Genomic DNA, 18,671 nt, shown 5'->3' with positions numbered 1-18,671 from the left:
TATACTTGATCCTACAAAATGACATATATTTAGAATTACAGCTTCAAATGCAGGATAGATGAAAAACCATTTAATAAAATGTATTTCAATGACTTTGCAGAGTCGTTAAATAAATCAGCATTTGATTATGTAGCTTTAAAAATACACTCTGCATGCTTTTTTGTTGTCATTTAGAGTGCCACACTGAAATGAGGTGCTCCTGCACAGTCACTGTTGTACTGTGACTCTACATTTACAGACCTGACTGTAGGTGCTCTGTATTTCTAGCTGTACCCTCGCTTCTCAAGTATGAGAAAAAGAGTAACAAGTATGTTGGCATGATTATGGCTGTGTTCTGAAAGGCTGAACTCCTACCAGAGCTCATATTTAAGTACCATAACATAAAGTTCCCACTATCACTACTGTGCCCCGAAGCTCATTATGGAATGATTTCTTCTTACTGTTTGGACAGTGCCATTTTGACTCTTGTAGAAGTCAATGATCTTTGAGGTAGCTGATTTGGTGGGTATGCTGACAGCATACCTCATTCACACTGTGAAAAGAGACCCTTTGCAAAATACTCTCAAAGATGTTCTTTTCAGAGAAAGGTGGTGCCGGCCACCTTTCTAACACAGCTTAAAGGTGAACTGTCATGCGAAAGAGCTTTTTAAATTATATGCTGTATTAGGAAGAGACTCAACCCCATGCTTTCCACTTTCCTGGAGAAGCCACCAACCTCTATGCTAGTGTAGAGATGTAAGAGATACTTTCTATCCACCTCACTGAATCTCTGCTGCTTTTTGCTTGTAAAAGCTGTACTAGTCACAGTGCCGGAAAGGAGGCAAACCTGGAGTCTGACTTGGAAACTAGTAATAAAAGCATGCATCTGAAGTAAGGTAGAGGAATTAAATCTGTTTCTCCTGGATAATTTCAGAAAACATGAAAAGGTCATGAGGGTTGGAACCACAGCCTCAGTCAGCTTAATAGATTGCCCTGATAAAAGATTCATAGTTGAGATCCTGCCTCTGTATTACATGGAAGATGTATGCATCTCACCACTTTAAAGGGAAAGCATTCTTTCTGTTCAGTTCCTTGCAATGAAAGTAGACGGTGGTTACCCTCAAAGTGGTCTCTAGATGCTGGATCCACAGAACGGATTCAAGGGGACTGCATTCCCAGATCTTTGCCCAAGCTCCTCATTTGGCATGGGAGTTTTTCCCTTTGTCCAAACTGTTTCCCAATTTGTATCATTAGGCAGCTTCTGTGTAAGGTGTGCACAAACCTTAAGCTCATTCTCTTGAGACTTTAAACCAAATCGACTGAGGAAGACAAACAGACTGCCCTAGTCCCTTCTACGCTCCACATTAACACTTTACGTCCTGTAGCACCCTTACATATGCATACCTGCAGTGTCCATCCCAACGGCTATGGGGTGGCTGCAACTAGAGTTATTTAACTCTCCTCATAGTTCATGCTCTCTGGAGGTTAGGTATCTCAAAAATAGTACTGAACTTAACATTCCTTAAGTATTTGATTGGATCTAGCTGCAAAAGTCTACAAGTGTTTCTCCTAGTTGTGCAACAAACTGCAACCTGAAGTCCAAACAGGAACTGGCTCTCCTGTTTTGTACATCCCCTTTATTCCCACAGTGGCAGGACTAAGCTCCTCCTCAAGAGGAAGATGAACTGTTGACTGATTCTTGGGGATGAGAGTAATTAGTGCACATCTGACTGTCTCCAGTTAAACTGAATTCATGACCAAAAAAGGGTAATGAGGAAAGGAAATTGTATGATAATGACATGTAATAAACAGCCAGTAATAACTAAAACTAAAAGAGTGCTTAACACTATATTTTGTGACAGCTTTATTTTACTTCATGAAGAAAAATGAAGTGATAGTAAAATTTCATTGAAAGTTGTGGTGCTGTAGATCTTTCCAGAATTTGGAATTTACAGCATGTGCACAGACTTAATCCATTTCTGTTACAATGTTAAGTTTGCAGTCTTGCTGACCTGCTTAAACAATGAATGTGCTGGGAGCAAAGAAAATGCGAATGTTATGTTAGCTGAATAACTATTCTCTAAACTAACTGTAATAGTCATAGAATCATAGAGTGATAGAATGGTTTAGGTTGGAAGGGACCTTGAAGATCATTGAGTTCCAACCCCCCTGACACGGGCAGGGACATCTCCCACTAGACCAGGTTGCCCAAGGCCACATCCAGCCTGGCCTTGAACACCTCCAGGGATGGGGCCTCAACAACTTCCCTGGGCAACCTGTTCCAGTGCCTTACACCCCTCAAAGTGAAAAACTTCTTCCTAATGTTTAATCTAAACCTGCCCTCTTCAAATTTATAGCCATTCCCCCTCGTCCTGTCACTACATGCCCTAGTAAAAAGTCCTTCCCCAGCTCTCCTGTAGGCCCCCTTTAGGTACTGAAAGGCTGCAATAAGATGTCCCTCCAAGCCTTCTCTTCTCCAGGCTGAACAGCACCAACTCTTTCAGCCTCTCCTCATAGGAGAGATGTCCCAGCCCTTGGATCATCCTCGTGGCCCTCCTCTGGATGCATTCCATCAGGTCCATGTCTTTCTTATGTTTGGGACTCCAGAGCTGGATGCAGTACTCCAGGTGGCGTCTCACGAGAGTGGAGTAGAGGGACAGAATCACTTGCCTTGACCTACTGGCCACACTTCTTTGATGCAGCCCAGGATACGGTTGACCTTCTGTGCTGCAATTGCACATTGCTGGCTCATGTTGAGCTTCTCATCAATCAGCACACCCAGGTCCTTCTCCTCAGGGCTGCCCTCCAGCCATTCCCCACCCAGCCTGTATTTGTGCTCGGGATTGCCCTGACCCAGACGCAGGCCCTTGCACTTGGGCTTGTTGAATTTCATGAGGTTTGCGAGGGCCCACCTCTCAAGCCAGTCCAGGTCCCTCTGGATGGCATCCCTCCCCTCCAGCATGTCTACCTTGCCAAACAGCTTGGTATCATTGGCAAACTTGCTGAGGGTGCACTCAACTCCACTGCCCATGTTGCTGACAAAGATGTTGAACAGTACAGGTCCCAATACCAACCCCTGGGAAATGCCATTCATCACTGGTCTCCACTTGGACATCGAGCCATTGACCACAACTCTTTGAGTGCAATCATTCAGCCAGTTCTTTATCCACGCAGTTGTCCGTTTGTTGAATCCATATCTCTCCAATTTAGAGACCAGGATATCATGTAGGACGGTGCCAAATGCTTTGCAAAAGTCCAGGTAGATGACATCGGTTGCTCTTCCCTTGTCCACTGTCACTGTAACCCCTTTGTAGAAGGCCACCAAATTTGTTAGATGTAAACATAGTCAAAACATTAGTGATTATTCTCACCGCCCACAAGAAGAAGGAGGGAGACTGTTGTTTCCATGTTCACTGCTGCAATTTTTATCATGTCATGAGTAGCTTTACAGTTACTCCACCTAGAGTATTAACATTGTTGTGGCTTTGTGGTTATGTTTCCCTAATCTAATCTCAGATTTTTATTCTCCTTTTCCTTTTTTGTTTGTATGAAAAAACTGATAAAATAACAGGGGTTCATGACAGCCTATTAGTCATCAGCAAGTGTCAGGGAATAGCTGAATATTATTTTTGGGGCATCAAAATCATAAGGAATCTAAGATTTATTTGATTGTGATAACACTAAAGAAGTGTTGATCCACCTAGTGCTGACAATGAAATGATGGTTTCTCTTACACTGTAAATACAAACAGTGTTGTAGGTTTTATATTGCAGCAAAATTATACCTTCCATCTTACTTCTTAATCATATTTCTTGATGATACCCAAAATTATATTGGTTTTTTTGGGTGCCTTGCATGTCAAGTTTATGATTTCAGTAAACCATCAGTTATGATTTGAAAACCTTTCCTGGGATGTGACTGTCAGTTGCAAATTCAACATCCTGTAAGCATGGGTTAGATTTAGATTATTTTTCCCAAAATGAATTGCCAGTTCTGTAGCTCATTGACCCCTCCCTCAGTTTTGTCACTGAGAGATCCCTCACAAAATCTCTGGAGTTTTTAGGTAGCATCAACTATCGCAGAAAGCTTCGTCTGCAAACTTGCAAATTTCAATGTTCACTTTCTTCTCTAGGTGGTTAAAGACATTGAATAAAACTAGTCTTAATGCTTATCCATTTATCTGGACTATCAGGCTCTGTTTTTTGCTTGCTTATCTTTGATGAGCTTTCAGTTCATTAAATGACATTTCCTCTAAACTTCTATCAATGTAGTTTCTTTAGTGACTTTTAGTGTGGAACCTTTTTGAAAATCATAGTGTATTAATGTGTTCACTGGGCTGCTTTTGTCCACATTGTTGCTGACCCTGTTACCAAACTGTTGTGAGGCAGGATTTCCTGTTACAGAAACCACACCGGCTTTTTTCCAAGTTCTTCTGTATGTTCAGTCAACTTACTGTTTATTGTAGATTCACCCATCTGACCATGGATGGAAGGCAAACTTGCTGGTTTGTAACTCCTATAATTCCTTTCAAAGCCTTGTTTGTGACCGAGAGTTTTCTGTTATATATTTGCAGATGTTATTGTAATAGAATTCTGATACCTTTACATTTCCCTATTTTTTTTTTTGTAAAGACCTGATTGAGTGGGTTCCATAGCTCCCACATTATTATGCAGTAATATATATTCCCTGGGGGAAGCTAAAAAAGAGAAAACTAATTAAACTTAGCATTGATATTTCAGTGTGAAATCTTGGCTTGGTATTACAGAGCATCACATTTTCTAGACTAGGTGTTGAAAACTGGTGTGAGAATCCCTGTATGATTCCAGTAACTGTTAAAGAATATCTCATAGACTTGTGCTTTTTCCATGCAAAAAGCAGCTGCAGGCACAGCAAAGTAGTCCCAGGGATGCATTTAAACTCAATTGCCTTCTAATGTATTCTACACTCATTACAACTTTTACATTTCCACAGGAATACATTTCTTATAGTAACAATTATCAAGTGATTTGGATTTTTTCTGCACATAATGTAACAATGGGAAGGAAACTATTTACACATAAACTGAAAAAAAAAATGCTTGTTTTAAATGAAAAGGCAGATAAGTCAAATTAATTTTAGCCTTTATTTGGATACAATTACATGAAGAAAATGAGTTCCCACCTAATATCATAACACCAGTTAGGATGGAAAGTATTAGTTAAGGGAAATGATAAAAGATATCTCAGTGGGGTGCAACATTAGTGCATCAAGTGATGAACTTAAAGGAGCTTGACAATTTAAATTTCACTTGTACATGGAAAACCAGGCTTCAGATTGGCAAAAATATTTTATGCTAAAGTCGACAGAGTCAGACTTTAGCATTTAAGCTGAAAGCTGGAAGTGTTGGTATCTGTCTGATGTTGTCGATCTTTGGTTGAAAGAAAAATTAGTAATCAGTGTCACAGAGAGCATATCTTGAGGTTCTAAGAGCTGGAAGTTACAATCTGTTCTGACTTTGGGTGTAGGAAACTAGGCAACTTATGTCATCACAGGAATTTTTAACATGCTTTGTTGCTTTTAAACCCTCTGAAATCAGTATGCTCAGTGAGGATCCTGGCACTTCATGGAAAACAGAGTCTTATGTAGTAAGGGCTGTCTGACACTGCTATTGTGACTGGTATCTCTTAAAGCCTAATTTCGGAATAGCTGGGGAAGAGCTACTTCAAAGTAACTTGGGAAATTCTTGCGGCTGTAAGGGCTTTTAATTTCTCTTTGACCAGTTTTAGCAATCTGACCATGTTTCAGTATGGAATCTATGGTTCCTGAAGTAAGTTTCTGCAGTTTACACAGTTGCATGTCTGAGCTGATAATCTAAAACTTCCAGCTCCATCTTTGGATATTGCTAATGGCTTATTCAGATTTGTTGGAGACAGCACCGAAAAAAAAACTTATCACACTTTGTTGACTGTCAGCTTTTTGCAAATCTTGGAGTGCTTTTGTGTCCTGGTGCCTTCCACTAAGGTCAGAGAATATGTAGCATTTCTAGGGTTTGATTTTGTCATTATTAAATGAGAATACTTCCCATTTAAGTGTATGCAATCTTAAAGCTGAGATAACTGAAATGAAGTGTAAACTGTCCTCATACTGCTAGCTTGTCATCTTGTCTGACCATTCTGATGAGATGTAATAGAATGAAGAAAATACATCAAAATTTCAATGTATAACAATACAAAGAACTATTTAAGCTATACATTTTATTTATTTTTATGTTTTACTGTGCTTTTTCAATATGTCAGCCGTTTGAAGTCTACTGGAGGTAACTGAGTAGAAATATACCTGCCAGGATGACTTAACCTCTTGACCATAATATACATGCCACATTGATCATAAACTAGGTCCTAAGTTATAGCCCCAAATACTTAGAAAAACAAACATAACAGTGATGAAATTACTTTTGAACTCTCCTGAGTTCAATCTTTTGGAGTTACTCTGTTACAAGTTAGTCTGCTGGCAATGTTTATGATAATGTTTCTGCTAGTGCTAGCATAGCTAGTATAGCTAACTATGAAACCTCATGTTCATAGGTGTCAACTGTCTGCTTCCTACCACTCTCTTGGCCCAATTACATCATTACATCAACTCAATTTTCCCAAGTTGCAGGAACATTACAGAAAAATATGACATATTAAGCGTAAATGCATGTAAATATCTGTGGTGGGTCTTCAACCTCCAAATAACCTAAGTGAGAGTTTTCCCTTTACCTGATAGGATAGTTTACAGCAACAAGGAGATACCTGTCTGCCATGAGTAACAGAACTGGGATGAGCCCCAGACCAAAATTCATCAGCTTTGCCTTGCATGTTTTGGAAGTATAAAACTTCATACATACCTTCATACACTGTCTTCCTTGTTTTTCTTTTCCTATTTCAGTGCTTCTTTTCTTTGTATCTCAGTGATTTTTACTCAGAAGGAGGCTTTACTGCCTAGGCACTGTTCTTGTCTTTTACTTTGACCCCATCAATATAGTGGATATTCGGAAGAGTAATTGAAACCCGTCAGAAGAGCCCTTTGGGATCACTTTGGCTGTCCTAAACTTAAATGAAAGATGGGCAAAAGATTGCCTTCCAAGATCCTTAACTAGCTGGAGGAAAAACATAGTTTTAAATGCTGTTCCATGCTGCTCCAGTTCCTTCGAGCAGAGTCCTAGAACCTAGGATAGCTCAGTGACATTTTTACTTTCAAATGGCATAGCTGAAGAACGGTGTGCTGCTAAACAGAACAAATGGTAACATTTTTTTATTATTTTCTAGTGGCACAAAGTCTTTAGACTTTGAATTCCAATTAACACGAGCTAGAATTTTACACAACGGGTATGCCTGTATTGCATACTTTATTACTCTGTGAAGATTATTGAGCTACTTTAAAATGAGTTGAGGATAAGAAACAATGAGGCCACGTTATGTGGGCCTCTATCTAGACTAATTTTATCCTCTGAGAAACTGACTACCAGTTTGCCGCGTGTGGATGAAAACTGCTTCAGCTAGGTGCTATGCTGTGGAGAACCAGGCAAATGAAGATCGGGTCACTGTTTAATCCAAACTGATTTTGGATTTTGGATTTTAATCCAAACTCAGATTTTGAATGCTCAGAATTTAACCAGTCTCACTGGTTGTGATTGTCATGGAGTCAGAAAAAATGTCCTTTTTGTGTTTGTTCTTCTCACCTTGAAAAACATTCATCACTCATTTAAAATTCTTCTTCGGTGGCAGGAATGTCATTCACTCAGTTAATGTAAACAAAATAACTCCCACTCCTTCAGCTTGAAAAATGAACACAAAGGCTCAGTTATTATGAGTCTGTACCATGGCAGAGATTTTTATTGAATGCATTTAACCCTGCAGGTTGTTATTTTTTCTTTAAAGTCACAGTAAAAACATCCAATTAAAGAGAGCTATAAGAGATTTTATTGGGTTTTATTTTATTAGTGTGTTGTAGGATATTTTATTAACTTTTGTCGTCTGTGGTGATAATCATATTTTCTTGGAGTAGGAAAGGTGTTATTGGCTACAGTCAAGATCTTCCTGTATGAAATGTATATTAAAAAAAATCCATGTTTTCTCTGTCTTTGACATTTTCTTCCCCTAGTGCATCTAGTAAGCATGTAGGGATTTTTTTTCCACTTTGAAAGAAGAAATGGTAGTATTTGTCATCTATGGAGTAGTTTTCTGAACTATTTGTGTCAATGAATAATTTGGTCATGTTTTTAAAATAGATATGCTCTTTCTTCTTTTTGCTAGAAAGTTAACTAGGAATTATTTTATTTTCAGGGGCTGTTGAAGCAAGTGGCTTCCAGAATCATAGCAGTTATGACATGTCTTTGCAGCATAACATTTGAATAAGGGCAGTATCGGATAATGAGTCTGGAAGGAGAGAGGTTTTTCCATATTAAATTATAGCAGTGAAGCATAATCTTGGTCTGGAGCGGTATGAATCAAACATCCTGAAGAAAGCTGAAGTTTCAGTCTATAAACAGAGGAAAAACGTAGGCTTGCACTAATGTACTACCTTTTTATGTAGGATAAACATTTTGTGTTCAGTGTTCAGAGCTGGATGCAGTACTGCAGGTGGGGTCTCACAAGTAAAGAGGCAGAATCACCTCCCTCAACCTGCTGGCTATGCTTCTTTTGATGCAGCCCAGGATCCAGTTGGCTTTCTGGGCTGCAAGCACACGTTGTTGTCTCATGTTAAGCTTGTCATCCCCTAACACCCCCAAGTCCTTCTCCTCAGGGCTGCGCTCAATCCATTCTTCACCCAACCTGTATTTGTGCATGGGATTGCCTCAACCCAGCTGCAGGGCCTTGCACTTGGGCTTGTTGAACTTCATGAGGTTCTCACAGGTCCACTTTTCAGGTCTGTCCAGGTCCCTCTGCATGGTATTCGTCCCATTCAGCATGTTTACTGCTCTACACAGCTTGGTGTCATTGGCAAACTTGCTGAGGGTGTTCTCAATCCCACTGCCTGTGTTGCTGACAAAAATGTTAGATAGCACCAGTCCCATTATCGAGCCCTTAGGGATGCCACTCTTCCCTGCTCTTCACTTGGACATTGAGCTTTTGACCACAAGTCCTTGAGTGTGACCATCCAGCCGATTCCTTATTGACCGAGTGGTCCATCCATCAAATTGGTGTCTCTCCAGGTTAGAGACAAGGATGTCATACAGGGCAGTGTCAGTGATGATTTTTGTGAACATGTCTTGATATTTAGCTTGTACATGAGCTATTATCTGCAATATTTTAATACACCAAAATTCAGATACCAGGTACTTTTCACTGGCAAAGAGAAATACTGTTACATATCACTTTAGTATTTATTAGCAAGGAGATTTTGAACTTACCTTTTCTGTTCGTATATATAGATTATGTCCTGAATGTCTGAACATACTGGCTAATACAGGATTTCTGGAAAATTCAAACATGAGTCTGAAATGTACTTTCTGTTAATATCCTTCATTATTTGATTAACATTTCTGATTTGAGAACGCCTACTGGGACTTCTCAATAAGAGGAAGCCATGTTGTTATATAAAATTGTGGCAATTCAGCAAAACAATAAAATATATTTTTGATTATAAGCCCCTAACTGACCCTTAATCAGAGGGATGCTCCAGTGCCTAAAATTTAGTACAAATTATTTTGAAGGATATTTGTAGATGTAGGTTTTATCTGCCTTAATGTAGGAGCAACATAACATGGTCAGTTGTTATTTTTGTATTTTACTAATCTATAGTATATGCTTTCTCGTTCCTGATATAGAGATATGCCATTTTACTGTAGGGTTTGTCCTTTTCCCACATATACTAGTGGTAATATTTCCCTTTGGGTTCTATAGAAGACCCAGTTGATCTAGATTTCTTAGGCGAATACTTAGCTGTGAAGTAAAACTTATATCACAGTGCTCGGGGTACGTGATTCATGATTTAGAATCAGAGGTCTATTGGAGCAAGCCATACTTGTGAAGTCTTGAATTAATTCTACCCCTGACTTCCGTATTTTTAGACTAGCACCACCAACTTTCTAAACTGTGCTAGAAAGCTCCTTGTCCTTCCCAGCAAAGCAGAAAACATAGAAGTCAAGGTCTACTCTATCCCCTTTCCATCACATGGTCATTGATCTACTGCCAACAGTGAATTGTGCTGCATTGTGAATGCATTCTGCATTGGTTTTTGTTTTGTTTATTTGGGCTTTTTTTTAATTCTAAGTACTTTTTTATGGAATCTCAGAATTGTCTATACTGATTTTATTGGTCCTCTAAAGAAGTGTTCCTTTTATCATTTCCTAATTCAACATTACTTGTAAAATGTGTATTTAGTGTAATAACTCCAGCTGTTTTATAATGGGGAAGTTAGAAATTACATTCATATAACATATCATTTGATAATGAAAAGTCAAAGCTAAGAAGCAAACAGTACATCATGTATTTATCAGATTAAAAAATACAGCATATCAGCATGGGACTGATGTAAAATATATAATGCTACCCCTTTAACATATGTCCTGCATATGAGAAGAATGGCAATTGTAGAGTACACTTCATCTTCAGTCTTATTCACTTGGGAATAGGAAATAATAATAGTTTTTTTGGGCTATGCTGCCTCTATGTTACAGTTCTTTATTATAAATATGACCATTTAGATTCTTGAGAACTGATAACCAGGCAGCTACATAAGCATCTCTGCAGAATTCCTGACAGATTTGAGAGTGTGAGCGAGAGTTTTTGGACAAGTTCCATAGTACCTGGGTCAGTAGTAGAAAACAATTAGAATACCTCTACGATCCCCAGAGCTTTTCCTAGCAGGGGCTCAGATTAATGCCACATTGTGACCATATCCTAGGCAATTTGGTTTACAGAAAAGCCCACTCTAAAGGTTTCTGTTATGGCTGCTTCTGTGCAGTAGGAGGCTTAGTGATGTGCAATCACTGCTCCTTTAAAAACATAAGTGAGTCAGCGGGCAGTGAAATCAAGAAATGAACAGGAGGCCAAGAATGTTATTCAGACTGCATGCCCTCTGTGAGTCAACTGTCTTTGCCATTAATGTTGCTTGCATGGAAATTTGTTCGTATGTAAATCCCAGATTGCAATGTGCAATTAACAAAACATTCCTGAAAGAGTTAATACTGATACTTCTTTTCAGATATTCTCATTAGTTCCAAAAGCTTAAAACCTCCACAACAGACATAAGCTACTTATCAGTTACAGTAATTTTCTGCAGGGAAATATGGATCTTTCCAGGCTCTGGAGAAACCACTCTCTGTGTTTTCTTTTAAACCACACTTTTCTGCAACTTCCTGCCGTGTGTTTGTTGGTGACATAAGCATGAAAGTTTGCTTCCCTGTAGGTAAGTGAACTTGCAACACTGGGAAAAACTATTTGGAATGAAAGTTAAAAAACTTTATAGAGCAGTTAAAATACAGAATACCTTGCTCCTGTTCAAGTTGAACCCAAAACTCCCATTAATTTCATTAGGAACCCACACAGGGTGATGCAGAGTAAAAGTTGAAGTAAATCTGGACATTGTTAGCATGTTTGCAGTTATTCATCCAGCCCTTTTTCTTAGGATCTCATTACACAGCTTTTCCTTAAAAATATCAACCTATTACTTGTTTGATGCCAACAAAGGTTGAGTTTTCTTAGAACCAAAGCCTAAATCTCAGAGCACTTTTATGTGTATGTATGTATTTTCCATCATATATCCAACACCTAATCTGCTTTATGCAGCTGTTAAAAAGAAACTTATCCTAAATCATTTACACAGTACAACAACATACCTTTTTACCTCTTGATATGTAGGCACTGAGTTGTGTTTGAAAGAAAACCATCAGTTCCTCCCCTATACTAAAAATCCATCATGACATGCAGGGGAGGATCTGTAGCTGGACAAGTAAAGCTAAATTGCATTGACTCCTTCGTCTTGGAGACTGGCTAGAGCTTTTATAGATTGTATTACCTGGGAAAGGAGAAAAAAAAAAAAGCTAAATTTAATCTGGCAGGCTTTATCCAATAGGAAAGGTATTATACGTTATCAGCTTACTAGGAAAATGATGTTTTGACCGCATTTCGGAATTCCTGGCAGAAATTGTTCTTTCTTACAGCTGATTCTCTCTTTGCTGTTGAAATCACTTCTCACAGGTGTCAGTCTGTTCACCCTTGTGGTATTTTCTTCTGCAGCCAGGTGTCCTTCTAGCCGAAGTAGCCAAAGGTTAGCATTTGTCATCACATACCTAACTGTGGTTTTATATTTCAATTAGAAAGGCATATAGATTTAATATTAAGTGGAAGAGGAGGAATGGATTTTAGTTACTGATGTTTGTAGGCTTTGAAGATATTAAAAATGTTTTTTTTCTGCTGTTCAAGGATTCAAAAGTAGGGATGTCATTACTGGGGCTGGATGATTACTCAAATCACATTTAAGGAAACTCAGGTTTTCTTAAGTGTCATTGGTGGTCTCTGGTTATAGATAGATTAATTAGTTGAGTGGTTGAACTTGTTACTAACAATAAACTTCCACCAGTGAAAAAGCAGCTATCTGTCAAGGCAGTGAGCACCTCATTACTGGACCTCTCAGTTCAATGGGTTCCTGAGATCAAGACCCAGGAAGGTAGTATAAGACCTGAATGTAATCTAATTTGTTTATATCTGTTGAGAGCCAAATTATCAAGTTGTTCTAATTTGAGCAGATCAAGAAAACCGAACTCCACTGACTTTCCTTTGAATCACTGTTGCCAACACACAAGGCTTCAATATTGGAAGTGTGGAATTTCAGAGTGGATGAGTTACAGCTCAGACAAAAGGAAGACACAATTTAATAAGTTTGTTGAGAACGAAGAGAACAAAAGAGAAGGCAGACTGTCATTCCAATGCAACCAAGACATTGTGTAAGAAAGCTGAAGGTCTCAGGTCTTTCAAACAGGCTGCAATTAGAGACACTGCTTTTAACTTTGCAGCATCTGTGATGTAAATTATTGCTAAGTTTCCCAATAAATAATTAATACAATATCTTTAGCGAGAGAACATGATCAGCTGTGACTGTTGACTGGTGAACACTTCCCCAGTTGTTAGAGAGAGAGAGAACTGTATGTTCTTCATCATTTAGCTTAATTTTCAGTTAAACTAGCACTTGACATCTTAACAGATAACCATCTATTTGTTCTGAGACACCTGTTTCATAACAATTTTTGATAAATGTTTCACACAATTAATCATAACAAACCTGATTCAAAATGTTGAACAAGCCTGTAGGAGCTGGTGGGTCAACTCAGTCTCTCCACCAAGGCAATGCTATAGAGAAAGTGCCTATAATAAAAAAGAAGCTCTGTATGCATTGTAGGTATGTGCATTCCAAAATTTTTTAACTTTACAGCTTTTTAGCATGCATTTTTTATTGATCCGAGATGACCTATAAACACATAAACTGAAAGGTTAGCTCTGAGCATTACAAAAGTGAACATAGCTTTTCCCTGATGTTCAGTGTGTTAAATGGAAAGGCATAGTGCAGTTTGGTTTTATTTCTACAGTGATGGATAACTTGACTGGGAAAATACAGAGGTAATAGGTCTGGTTATATATTACAGAGGTAATAGGTCTGGTCTATATAATGTAGAGAGTTCCCTGGCCTTTAGCATTTTCTCAGTCCATGTTATAATCAGCTCAGAATGCATATGCTGCATGCCACTTAGCAATTGACAACTGTTTGCGAACTTTCATATCTTCTAGAATATTCTTGAAATTTTAAAGACACATATAACCACCACCTACTTTCATGTCTTATGATGCCTGTGGAAATATCTCAAATTCTAGTGTAAAACTTCATTGTTAAAAATCTGAGAAGGTTGGGATTGGCAGTGTAATATTTGTGTTTGCCCTAGCCATACTGCTTTTTATTATACAGAAGGACAAAATCAGTTCTTGAAATAGCTTAAGATAAAGCTTTCATGCAGTTCTATCAGCAGTGCTTCTGTATATTTTTTCTTATAGATATTATTATGATGAAAGTTTGCCGTGGAATATTGCTATGTGTTCTGTATTCTTGCAGTTACAAAAAGTTTCAGGAGCACATAAATAGCCACTGATATCCAGCACATCATCTTAGGGACATTGCTAAACATTTATCACAATCATTTGACTAGAAAGGAAAGTGCACCCCTTTGAGATTGCCAATAAAGAGATCAATGAAGATGCACAGATTTTAACATAAGGTGAGTTACATTTCTGGCAGGATGAAATTTAGTCAGCAGCAATGACGACCACCTAGTTTTTACAAGCAGATGCCAGGAATATTTTGCATCCCTCACCAGTTCATTCTGTTGACCCAAAGGATGCTTTTCTCAGTTACATAATCAGTGTTATATGTGCATGGGATGAATGGAATCTGCAGTCCCCTCACTCAGTACCACCAGTAGCTGATATTCTTTAGATGGCATGAATCTGTGATAAAGGAAGTACAAAGGAGAAGCATTACAGAAAATTCAGGGAGATGTACTTCCAGCACAGGTTTTACATGCCAGTTCATTATTTCTGTGAATCTGGGAATTACTATCTACCAAAAGGCAAAGATTAATAGAGTACCTACAGAGTGAAGCTTCAGACTGGATTACACCAGAGACACTCTCAAATGGCTTACTGAAGTTTTCACTCAAAAAATTTTGCCTGTCTCTGATGTCTGCTGTGGTACATCACTTCCTATTGGCCCTGCTGTCCTTTGCCTTTTCATTGATATCCTGAAATAACCACTCCGAAAGGATTTAACCTAGTCATGTTAAATAAGATTAAATTCAACCTAATAAGGGAAACCAACAAAAGAAGAAGGAAAACTTGTGGAAATAAGGTGGTTCTACAGGTTTTCATACTGACCACCTGTTTGAATATTCAGTCTCTTTTTTTCTTAACCCCTTGTCTTCCCTAACTGGATTGTGTATGCTTTAGACCATGGACTGTATCATATTCTCTGTGAGTTCTTAAACAGACTGAAGACTTTTTACTAGTAGCCTCCAGTGGCACAAACACCTACAAGCACCTATGGCCTCCTAACAAGGATTAGCAGTGATGAGAACAGTTTTATAAATGTCTTACATTTTTCTGCAAATGCAGAGCTCAGTCTGCACTTCAAAACAAACAGATTTTATGAAATAGAAGGAAAGCGTCTGAATGGAAAGTCAGTTTTAACATGCAAAAGCAGCTTTGTGAAGTGTTATGAAATGACTTGAACCATTACACTTTCTTTTGGCAAACAGCAATTTTCCAACCCTTTCATTAAAACTAGCTTTGCTGCAAATCACATTATTTTCCCCAGATTGCTTTATAATGTGTCAATCCACCAAGATTCTGCATGCACTAGAGCATGCTTGATTTAAACTAATTCACAGAGCTACTTTGACAAGACCTGCACTTTCAGGAATCTTGAATGAAAGCTACTTAAGCTATAAGGCTAACTCAGAAACCTGTGTAGTAATACTGTTCGCTCATACCCTTTTATTGTCATTGAAGTTCATCTTTCATATGCAAACATATTAAAGATATATTTGAGGTTACTAAATGAGTGCAAATATTACAGTGATGGCAAGCAATGATTGCTGCTGTAGACAAATAAATGGTTTTGCTATGCTTGAATGAATATAGCTCGTATTCAACAAAAAAACTCATTGTTTGATGTTTGAATTTATTTCCATAAAAAGATAAAGTAAAACAACTGATTTTGGCTGTTGCAACTAACAACTTATTCTTATACATGGAGGAGATAGGAATGAGAAAGTCAGAATGTTTTAAAAGAAGAATATATTTTTTCTCTTAGAAATATCAATAATAGCAAGACTAGTTTCCCCTGGTCCTTCTGCAGGATTCATTCAAGGCCTTTTTTTCAATCCATACTGGCAGAAATGATGACATTGAATATTTTCCCCAAATTGTTTGATTATGGGCATGTTAATAAAAACAATAGTAGCAGCCCCCACCCTCCCACTTGAGGTTTTCTCTCCACGATATTTGAGCTGTTATATCCGTGCCAGTTCTCCATTTGTCCACAGAACCTAAAAAAAAAAAAAATACCCCAAACCAAAGGAAAACTCTGTTAGGGGCATTTTTTCCATATACTTTGAGAAAGGGAAAGTACTAATCTATTTTTAATTAGTTGGTCACCTTTGAACTTTTTCTGTTCATTGGAGGGTCTTAGCTAATATACTTTTTTTTTTTTTATAGTAAGCACAGTGATAAATTCAGCCCTTGCTACTTATAACAATAATGGTGGTATAAAAATTGCCATTGTGAGTACAAAATGCTTCAGTACACTTACTGAAGCAGAAATGTTGTCCATTAACTGCTAAAAACACAGGGGTTTGTACAGATCTTTTAAAAACCTTTTCCAGGAATGTCATCTTCACTGACTCAAGGAACTGAGTTAAAATATTATTTAAATATTATTCAAATGTGATTCAAGGTAGAGAGATAGGTTAGATTCCTCTTTTCTGAAGACTTAAAAAGAGTCAGTTACTTAGTCTCAAATTCTTCAAAGTATTTTGAATAAACTGGAATATAAGGTTATCAGGGAAAATTTCCCAGTCTAAAGTTTTTAATCTTAGACTTTTCTTGACAGCAAGGCGAAGTCTTCAATGTGTACTCTCAAGTATCCTTCTGCTTCAGAGACCCTTTACTTGTTTTAAAGAAAACTCCCCTAAAGAAAGAATATATCTTCATATAATTTTAAAGTTCCAAATTGTCATTTAGTCTTTGTGAATGCTTGACCACATAATGAAGAATGTTCTCATTCTATTTATGGCCAAGCCATTCTTCCTTCAGTTTTCCAAATCTCCTCTCTTTCTTTACTGCCTCTGGAACAGTAGAAAAATCTAAGAATGCAGTTTCATAAAGAACCACTTTTGCTGGGGAATTGAGTGGTTCTGATCAGATTATTAACATTAATGCAAACAAGTCTAAAAATTGCAAATTAAAAGAGGCTGGTACTCTTAAACAAGGAAGAGATCAAACAATACTATATTTAATTTTGACAGAAACATTTTTTTCCCCTCTCTATGGATCATATATTCTCTAGCACCAGTGATATGGAGGAGAATGAAGCTTTTCATAATAATTGCTGGGTATTCAAGTCAGCATGCTTTGAATATCTGACATATTCCAGATCTTTTCAATATTCATTTGAATAATTCTAAAAATCAGCAGTAACAATACTCTGTAACAACCAAGTGAGACAGGTATAGGGTGAAAATGTAACCAAGTTAACAGAGAATAAAATGTATGATCTATAAATTTCCCATGTTTGGCTGAGAACTAAGAGTTGGTGTAAAACTGATTTTAAGATCATCTAAGCACTATTACCTTTTATCCTTTCTTAACTATAAACTGCAGTACCCATCATGTCTCACAAAGAGGCACTTAACCAAAACAAGACTTTGCAATATAGAATCTATACTTCATGGCTAACACGTATGTATTTGTAATGGGCTTGCATTTTTATATTGAAAATGCACAATGGAAAAAACATTTTTGACAGAAGTTATTTTTTGTTACAATAGTCTACTTATCAAACGCAAGACATTTTGCAGAGATTAATCTTTTTCTGCTAATTTTTCAAATTCATTTAGGTGAAGTAGGAAAGGGGGAAATGTGGGACAATCAGGATCTAGCTCTCAATCTCAACTGAGGTTCGTTTGATTATAGTGCAGCATAGCATCTGTCTGGCCTTCAGATTCCCCTTACATGGAAATATGCTGATTTATATGTATCACCCTTCCTATGACATTGTGAACGGTCCCATTGAGTAGATATAGGTAAGCAAATGTTTCTGTTTCTACCTTCTCAGAGTGAAAAACTCCCCTCTCATTAAGAAAATAAAATACATTTTGTTTTGCAAGAATGTGAAAAATAATTTAGCTTTCATCTGATATTGAGAAAAGCAAAAGGTAAAATTTGTCATTGCCAGACTAGATCTCCATTAGTACTCCAAGATTATCATGTAGCTAGGTCCTGAAATGATTCTTTTTGCTTCTTACCTTCCATATTCAATCACATTATCAATGGTTATGAACTTTGGTAGCTAGCCAAAACTTGAAACCAATACCATTTTGAAAAAGATTTCTCAATGGCACAAATATCTGGAGATCATTTCCATGACAGGATGTACTCTCATGTTTTTATCTTCTGAACAGTCTTTAGGTCTTCATGTTATGCACTTCTAGTAGAAGAATAGTTTGACTTACAGTTTCTCATATCATATAGTAAATTATTTATATTGAATTTGTTTGTCGCAAATAGGATACCGAGAATACTGTTAATAATGAATTGAATCATCAGTTTAAGCAGCATTGTACGAGGTTGTACGAAAGAATACTTTACACAGCAGTATATATATACTGTCATATTTTCATAAACAGGTTCAAACTTAAAGATTTTTGTTACTCTAACAACAGGGCGCTTACTTTTATTTTTGCAGGCTACTGTCAAATATACATGTGTGAACGTCTGGACCAAACTGCATCTGAGCAATGTTGGCGAATTATAAAAAAGTACCACAACCACTCTAAACTGTTGCATATCACTACTACCTTCATGGAAGGCTGAATTCATTTTTTTTCATGGGTGCCTCTACCATGGTTTGACCCTTTGCTGGCAGCACCAGAAATAAAACTGTCTGCTACTGACAGTGTTAAG

Source organism: Charadrius vociferus, unplaced genomic scaffold, assembly GCF_000708025.1.
Source record: "Charadrius vociferus isolate BGI_N301 unplaced genomic scaffold, ASM70802v2 scaffold377, whole genome shotgun sequence".
NCBI classification, from domain to species: Eukaryota; Metazoa; Chordata; class Aves; order Charadriiformes; family Charadriidae; genus Charadrius; species Charadrius vociferus.
The sequence above is the reverse complement of the archived record's forward strand: the minus strand, read 5'-3'. Positions refer to the sequence as shown.